Here is a 9,197-nt window from a genome sequence, read left to right on the forward strand (position 1 = left end):
TTAGTGATGCAAATGAGGGGTGGGGGACCAGTCAACTCTTATATAAGGGTGGGGGAGCCGGTCACTCTGCTGGCGGGCGGCCAGGACCGCCGCCCCACTTCCGGGCGACCGGTCCTCCAGGGACCCGGGTGCAAATTTTCTGTGAAAGTTTTTGCAGAAAAGCCCCTGCCGGCCACCTAGCAGCGGGGTATATTTCTGTAAATTTAGAAAACAAAAATATATTTTTTTTTGTAAAAAACGAAATTGAAAAATATAAAAATAAAAAAACCGCCGACTCCTCCTCCCCACCCCAGTCCGTCCGCTACCTCTGTTCACCATTTTTCTGTCGCCGAGTGAGGTCGGCGGTCGGCGGCGCCTACCTCGCGCCTCCTGCTGCTCCGATCCATGTACGCAGGCTCCTTCCGATCCCACTCCATCCGCTGCCCCTGTTGTTTGTTCCCAATTTTTCCCGCGCCGTGTGAGGTCGGACGGCCGTTGGTGGCGGCTGCTCCCTCTCCCGACATCGGGATTTCAGGTCCTGGCTGATAGGTCCTCCACCCGTGCTCTGGTGACCGAGGCCACTGCGGCACCCCCGAATCATTGGCATTGGCAGCGGAGGCTCACTTCCAGTAGGCTGAACAGAGAGAGGGTGCACGACTTGGCGACAGTGTTCCACGGCAGATGCGCAATTTGGGCATTTATCCATTCCCTTGTTCTCATCCCATTATGCTCTGATTCAAAGTGTATTTTTGTGGATTGGTTTATGTCCACAGGGTGCAAGTTACTCCTGTTAATCGGCTCCGTCAACCGCGTCCAGGGCCGGCGCACGCGGGAGCTACGAAATTCGTACACTTCGTCGGCACCTGCAACGCTAGCATCCACTGCGGCCTCGACGGCGAGGAGGAGGACTTCGACACGCTGACCGCCACATGCCCGCACCCCCGTCCGCGAACTCTGCAGTAGCACACGCGTCATCGCCATTCCATTTTCGTCCAAGGTCACATCACTTCCAGGCGACGGCTTACCATGGCAGCGGCGCAATCCGGGTTCATATCCCCTGTCATCATCCCTCATCCTCAATCCTCAATGGCATTGCAGGGTTTTTTTTTTTGATGGTAACACCGGGGGGACGATGAGTCCCCACCTGAATGAGCTTTCATTGATGCCGGGATGATCCGGTGATGAAAGGGGTTGTGCATGGCGCACTTACAGGCAGGCAGAACTGCAGATGTGTACAAAGAGAGAACAAGAGCAAGGTGGTGTATATTACATAGTAAACAAGGTACTCCAGTAGTCGGCGTGTCGCTGTTGTGAAGCCGGCAGGCGACAACGCCAGGTTTGGGTTGATACGAATCTTACATTGTTTTTCAGTAAACCAAGTTAATCTTTGTTATATTATGATGCTCGTTGCTATGAGCTGTCATTTAAAATCAAGATAATAAGGTATTTTAATTTGTAGACCTGCTTATTTTATCAGAGGTTTACAAATTGGCTCAACTGGTAACAAAACATAGACATAGTAACTACGACCAAATAAGAAAAGAATAAGATGGAATTGGGCTTGAATAACTCCTGTTAGTATATTTATTGGGTGTTGCATTATTTCTCAGTCCAATTGCAAGTGCCATCACCAAGTACATAATTGTGTAATACTGAAAAGTCATACCTACCTGCATAAAGTGAAAAAATATTGGGTGTTGCAAGTATTTCTTAGTCCAATTGGAAGTACCCCTATTTCATTTTTGCAAAGCTGTCCCTCTTTCTATTTCTCTTGTATATTCAGGAGCATGTCCTTGCTGTACATAATTTAGGTTTAATTCTTGCTACATGGGAAATGTTTTTTTTTTTCTGAATGAGAAATGCTTTTACAAGCTTATTAAGATTAGATGCCTGCTATTGTACAGGAGTAAAGTTGGAGATGAGGAGGAATTGGACTTTTATCTTGAGCCCATTGAAGATACATGTTGTCAGATCGAAATCCATCATCAGAGGTATAAATATGACCGAAACAAATATTGACTTTTAGTATTTGCTGTTCATATGTTAACTAAAATTTTATATATCCAACTAAGTGTGGTACATGTGGCAAAGGAGGTCATAATAGGAGCAGATGCTCGTGGACAGTAAGCAAATTTGAATATCTTTGTAGTAATTATGCAGTCTATTTTTGTGTTGTAGTGCTACCGATTCTTTTTTATTTGTAGGCTCCATAAAACCCCAAGGTATTAGATGTCTGTTTGGACTGAATCGGTGGTCCAATTTCTTTTTATTAGGTACTCATATGGCGTCCAAAGTTGTGACTGCACAATGCAAATATTCTCTTACTGCATATCATGGCTTCCTGCTTCTTACTCATATTATCTACTTCACTCGATACATGCAGGGAATTTAAACAGATCTGCACCTGCAAACATGGCCCCTGCTGGAGTGTTTGAATTGCTTTACTGGACTGTTGGGACTTCTGGCTTTGCTATTACATCCTGAAGTTTATATGTTGTTACTTGTGAAATTTGATCAAGCGTGTTTTGCTTGAAAAAATGATATAAACCTTTGATTTTAGTTGAGTATCTCTCTTCTAAAGCCATGAGCTGTAAAGTCTGAAATTGTGCCATTTAGATGGACAAACATTATACAAACAAAATGATATGTGTTTACTACCATTTTTACTTGGAAATACTCAATCGACATGGGCACCTCTACACTAGCAAAGAGGAAGTGACACAGAGGAGCTAAGCCAGTGGGCACTCATCTCCGTCATCATCATGTAATCATTCTAGTTCCTGCCCACATCAAGATCTGCGGAGTTCAATCAGGGATAAACTGATCTTCTTCCCTTTGTAGCTTCACCCTCAAGAGTTTCAGTTTCTAACTTTCCATGTTTACGTTCACAGGTTGCTTGTTTCTAGTGGAGGAAGAAGTTTTTGGAGCAAATTCCTACCAGTGTCTCTGTTCGCTGCTGGATCAGGCCAATTTCAAGTTCCGTAGTGACGTTTAATGCAGAAGCATATATCTGATGTCCGAGTGTTGGAATGCAGAGAGCAGAGAACGGGCGACCCATTTTATGCATCCATGTCTCCCGATTGTCATCTCAAGAAAAAAAAACGGCTGTTTTTCAGCAGTCTTAATTTGTATCAAGCTATCAGATTTATTTGCAATTTTGACCAGCATATCTATAAAGAATGGTCCTATTTGATGGTGAATTCTGTTATTAGTATAAGAATTTCAATAGTAAGAAATAAGAAGCCGTCACAATAATAATTGCTTTCCGTATTATTTATATGTAAGTATCTATCAGTCATGACAACTGAAGCGTACAGCCTACAGCTAATGTGTGTATCTATGTCTATGATAACTGACAACTGAATTTTGAGCCTAACTATAAGAAACTGAAGAAAAAAAGTTCATGTGAACTGTAAAAAGGGAAATACAAGGAACACTCTGTCAAAGCTAAGTGTTTGTAGAAAAGAAGACCATATTCCTTTTACAAAGAGCAGAACGCGTATACCTTAGTGCAGTGACGGTGCTGCCAATGTAGCCACTCAAGTACTCTACTCTCTTATGGTCCTCAATTGAGTCATTGAACAACGCACCATATCCTGAATAAAATGAAAAGCAAACAAGAATTAGTTCTACAAAAGCACCAATTAGGTGACTAGAGCCAATTCAATGACTCTGTTTGGTTACAGAATGTGCAGATCAGGGTCTAACTTAAAATGCTGGGCAGTTCAGTTCAGAAAAAACCTGACCAGAGGGTGAATCATTGCCATTTATGATAAGCTACATGGACCAGATAAAAAGCTAGCAATTCTATGATTTTTAGATTCGCATGACCTATATTTCCATGGTTCACTTACACTATATGTCGCAGACAAATTTTCGGACATTATAATGACACAAGCTTAACATTTGATGTGGTCAAATAATTTTGTTTGGTACCCACAAACAGTGGGTGTATTTATGAATTTCAATGATGCATGTTATTTGTCTGACTCTGTTTGCCTGCTCCCTATGCATATTACTGTGGCGAAACAATTTGGTTTGGTACAAAAACAGTGGTGCTCCATGATGCATATTAGTTGTTAGCACCACCAGTATGAACTTGAATCAGCTATTGCTTCAGTTAAGCTATTACTGAGGGTTGATCTAGAGAGTCCAACATTATGCATGCAGAGAAGACCAAGATGGAGCTGTGCAATGAGGAGTGCACAACTGAGCTGGATGATGCTTGTTGGGGGAGCCACCTTCGGTAACTGTGCGAAGGCACTAGGACCCGAAGACAGAGGACGAGACGATCGTGCGCGCTGGCCGAGCGAAGCTTCCTCGACGAAGGTCCCAGACCGAAGACTCCAAATCTGGGATTAAGGATCGACCCCTGTCCGGCATGAAGGCGAAGGGGAGACAGCGAAGGCCCAAGAGCGAAGGGTGACCGAGCGAAGGAGGAATGAAGGACTTGAATGGCGAAGACCAAGCCCGAAGTCCTGGTTGAAGACGTTCGGTGACGAAGGTCCCAGAGTTATGCGGAGGCCCACCTGTCGGCCCAGCTGTAATCCATTAGTTGTCTGTAAATGCGATATTACCTGGGAACCCATGGAATATTCTGTAATTGTAGCAGTTGGAGGGCAGTACGGGAATTTATGCCCGCGGTTAGTTGAGCCGCTCGCTATAAATACCCCCCGTAACTACTGGTGATGGGACATTGAATATAGGGCAATTACGCCTTTGCTTTGATTTTCGTGCCGTTATTCTGGTTGTGACCGTCTTCTCGAGGCTTCGCCCTTGACTAACCGAACTATTGTCATACTCCTTTATTCCGAAGGGTGTCCTTCACCAACAATGCTCTCCAATGAGTGATGTATAATGATATTCATTTTGCTAGCAATTTCTTTGAGTGCTACCAGTTTCTGTGAGTGCTACCAGTTTCTATGTTGATTTCTCTATAAGATGTCTTGGATCATATGAAAAATTGTACAAACAAATAAAGACTTCACATGAGCATTATCCCACTTTCTATTTTCTCAATCTGAGTGCCAATGCATCATTACCTTTTTTTTCAAAGGATTCCAGGAACTCACTTTCTTACAAGATTGATATTACATAAATAAATAGTGACTCAAGCTCAAACATATGCAGTATGTCATCGAGCCTTGATTTATTCCACAACCAGCAAAGCATCCATGCGACAATCAGGTTCATCAATTCCTGGGCCCTATCCCAAAGCTTGATGAAATTTGCCATCTCTGCCACCATTTCCATGCGCCAGAGCTCCTTTGTCCATGATTGATGTTGCAGCTCCCTCTTCACTGATCATTATCTCACAGGAGAATTATCTCTTTCTCTTGGAATGTTGGCTTCTCAATCTAAATGGCACAAGTTCAGACTTTACAACACACGTATTCAGAAGAGAGATACTCAACTAAAATTAAAGGTTCATATCATTTTTAAAGCAAAACACACAAGATCAAATTTCACAAGTACCACTTCCACACATATAAACTTTAGTAAATAATAACAAGTCGAGCACTCCAAATGGTCTAGTAAAGCATCTCCAACACTCCAGCAGCGGCCACGTGACGGGGCAGAATAAGGAAGCCATGTTTGCATCCCTGCACGTATCAAGTGAAGTGGGTAATATGGGTAAGAAGCAGGAAGCCATGATATGCAGTAAGAGAATTTTGCATTGTGTAGTTAGAACTTTGGAAGCCATATGAAGACTGCGATTCAATAGCCAACACAACAGTTAAAATGATAAGAGAGTAGGCTCTATTTCATTATCGCAAATAAATTATTTTTCTAACTCTGTTTTCATCAAACATAACAACACATACCCACAGAGCTGACCTGAAGGAGTACACCATATGAGTCAATTCAGGGTTCATTCAAAAATATAAGAATAACTAACGCATCACAGCTGGGCTACAAGAAATAAAATAATTTTGATTATGCAAGCAACCATCCTTGTTTGATTATGAATTCAGTAGCTTGCACATTGTTCAAATCCTAAATATAATATGAGCAAACAAGTAAGGATAAACTCTGACGAGGTGTTTTGGCCAGTTCTTTGAACAACAATGTATATAAAATAGCTCATGACTGGGAAATTTGTACGTAAATCATTTTGATATAAAAGCTACTGACTTATCGTTGTTAAATATACCAATTACTAGCCATTGATAAATCGTGTTTGACAAAAAGCCAAATTTCTCCAAACATTATGCCAATTTACCTCGAATTATGTTTGGTCCACGAAGACAGAATATAACTAAATTAAACTCACTTGAACTCGTGATTGCTGTCTGGTGCCTATGATGTTGCAAAAGTTCCCCCAATCAACTTCCTGATGTTATGTTATAATGCTCATGGCCGGATATATTTTCAGTCCAGGAGTATGAGCTCCATGCTAGTAAGTATTTACCACCAGATACCAAACCTACAAGACAGTCAGCTATGAGGATCATTGTACATACCTAACATTTGACTGACCCAATGTTCAAAGTGATTGTAGCAACCACTCTACTCACAGGTAACATGAATCGTCCAAATACATGTTGACCCGCATGCAAACCGTCGGTGTCCCGACCCGGGGGCCCGGATCCCAACTAGTAAATGCTGTGTGTTTCCTCGTCCCAGATGATGATGCAAGAGGCAACACAATAACACACGGTTTATCTTGGTTCCGGCCGCGGGGCCGTACGTCCAGCAAAGGGGGTGTGCGAGGGCACTGTATTATCTTGCACCCGGAGTGCTTGTAGTAGGGGGTACAAGCAAGGCGAGAGAGGGAGAGAAGCTCCCAAGTCTCATCTAGGAGTGGAGTCGGTTGAGATGAGTGCTCAGTAGTCCCTGAACGTCCTCTTGAAGAGAGAAGCCGGAGAGACTAGGCAGACCAGAGTCTAGAGAGCGCTAAGGGGAGCCCGCCTCCTCCTTTTATAGTCACAAGGAGGGGCGGCGTACATGAGTGGGGCATGGAAGTCGCCGTCCTCCCCTGAATCGCGGGGTACAGTGGTCGGACACTGTAGGAAGTACACTATGGGAAGGCGGCGCACGTCGCTGTCGTCCTGGATTTCGTCCTTGGTCCCGCGAAGATGGCGCCGGTCGTCCGGCAGTGTCCCGGCGGTAGTAATGGCGCGGGACGGCCCCGGACCCCCTGGTCGGAGTGCGGGCGTACACACTAGAAGGTCCGGGGGACACGTGGAGGTCCCGGGCTCCTCAAGAGGGGAGGTCCGGGGCCCCGTCCGCGTGTGCTGAGCGCTCCGCTCGGGAGGACACGTGATGTTACCGGACCCCTTCCCCAATGGGAGGTGAGTCCGGGTGGTCGGTGTCGGTAGAACAGGAACGGGAGCAGTGCCGGGCCCGTCTTGTCTCGCGTCGCATGTCCCACAGTGCCGCTACAGCCTTCGGGATGGCGGAGCGGTGACCGAAGTTAGCAGATAGGACCCTGGTCACATCCACTGTGGGAGTGGCGGCCTGACGCCGTCTGTCCTGGGCGTCGTGGCTGGCCTTTAATGCCTTTGTACGGCGGGTGGTTGGGCGGCGGGGCTGTTTGTCCCTTGTACCGAGGGGTGGCCTCGAGCGAGGCGGAGATGGCTTACCTGCTCGAGGGTAGATCCGCTACCCTCGAGCGAGGCGGAGATAGCTTACCTGCTCGAGGGTAGATCCGCTACCCTCGAGCGAGGCGGAGATAGCTTACCTGCTCGAGGGTAGATCCGCTACCCTCGAGCGAGGCGGAGATTGTCCGGCGGGCCCGAGAGGGACCCTCGAGCGAGGCGGAGATCGTTCCGCGGGTTCGAGGGGGATGTGAATGGGCCGCATGCTGGGCTTCATTGAGTCCTTTCCTTTCTTCCAGATTGGAAGGAGGCCGTGGGCCTTTGTGGGTCCTAGTTGTCCCAATATGTGTTTGCATTATAAAGCGATCTTAGTACCCCGATTAGGGTGTCCCTAATCGTGGTACCCGACAGTAGCCCCCGAGGCTTTGGTTGATTCAGTGGGTTCGGCCAAAGGGTAATTCGGGGATTTTCCCTTTTGACGTGATCAGTCAATGCCGCGCACCCGCCAGACGCGCCTGAGCACCAGCCCGGCGGATGTGACAACACGCCAGTCGGGATAGTGCGCCTGCGGGTAGAGTACTTCGAGGCACGTGCCTTTTTGTTTGTTTGTTTAAAGGACAAGACGTGTCCGCGCGCTGAGGGGGGCCAAGGCGATGGTGGCGCCCGCTGCTTGGCAGCTGGCGCTTTCATCGCGCTATCCCGCACGTAGGGCCTTGGTCCTGGTGTTCCTGGTCGCTTTGCAGCGCGCCGTTCGAGTGCGGCCGGCCAGAGCCGACGTTGCACCGCTTAGCGTCCAGGGGCTCGGCTCCGCTTTATTTCGTTCGGTCGTGTCTCGGCGCGGTGACCAAGGACCTCTTTTGCTCGTGGAGTGCCACGGCGTCACGGGTGATACAAGCCTCCGCTCTTCGCCAAGCGTGAAGCTTTGTGCCCGGCGCAGCTATAAATAGGGGTCGTGGGGTTCCCTTTCCTCTTCAACCTCCCAACTCTTTCTTCCAGCCTCGCCTAAATCTTGTAATGTTTCCTTTGCTTTTTTGTGACCGGCCCCCAGATGGGGTGGCCCGGCTTTTTTAGGCTTTTAGCGCTAGAAGAATGCTTGCGAGCGGTAGGGGAAGACCGGAGTGGGCGTGCGCTCCATCCCTTAGGTTCAGTGGGATCAGCAGAAGAGCATTGGGCCCGTGGGGTCCTCGCTCGAAGAGGCCGCCCGGACCCAGAGGGAGGAAGCGCAGAAGAACATGACGGGTGAGTACCTTCGATTTTTTGTCGATTTGTTTCTTTTCGTAGCTGATGTTGATTTCCTTTGCTCAGAGCTGAGGCAGAAGGTGGCGGACGAGACCGCGGTGAAAGAAGCATTCCACACCGCGCTCACGGCGGCACAGATGGAGTTCGCTGAGCTGGAGCAGACCGCCGTGAGCGTGTGTCATGAGCTCGAGGGGGAGGGTGCCGTCTCGGGCAGTTCGGTGATCAGCCGCCTGCGCGCGCTAGGCGGTCGGATTGCCGAACACGCCAAGAGCACCTTCCGCCTCGGTGTCCTGCGGGCTCTCGCCGTGGCCTCGACGCATTACCTCATGGATCTCCAGAGGGTGTCGTCGGGGTACGTCGTTCCCGATGATGCTGACGCGGACGCCGCGTCGGCCATCATGGATGAAGCCGACGCGGCCGCGGAGGAGTTCGCCACCG

General features: G+C 47.7%; 1 long non-coding RNA gene across 2 annotated transcripts; it reads left to right on the plus strand.

The window, feature by feature from the left end:
* Positions 1-296: 296 nt before the first annotated feature.
* Positions 297-3,179, plus strand: LOC120676581. Of its 2 annotated transcripts, XR_005675899.1 has the most exons (5): positions 297-386; positions 753-1,315; positions 1,884-1,970; positions 2,184-2,252; positions 2,363-3,179. It is a non-coding gene; the product is annotated as an uncharacterized LOC120676581 (long non-coding RNA). The 2 variants fall into 2 exon arrangements; XR_005675898.1 differs by having other exon boundaries at positions 303-1,315.
* The last annotated feature ends 6,018 nt before the right edge of the window (positions 3,180-9,197 follow it).

The sequence above is a fragment of the Panicum virgatum genome, chromosome 5N (genome assembly GCF_016808335.1).
Source record: "Panicum virgatum strain AP13 chromosome 5N, P.virgatum_v5, whole genome shotgun sequence".
Taxonomy (NCBI): domain Eukaryota; kingdom Viridiplantae; phylum Streptophyta; class Magnoliopsida; order Poales; family Poaceae; genus Panicum; species Panicum virgatum.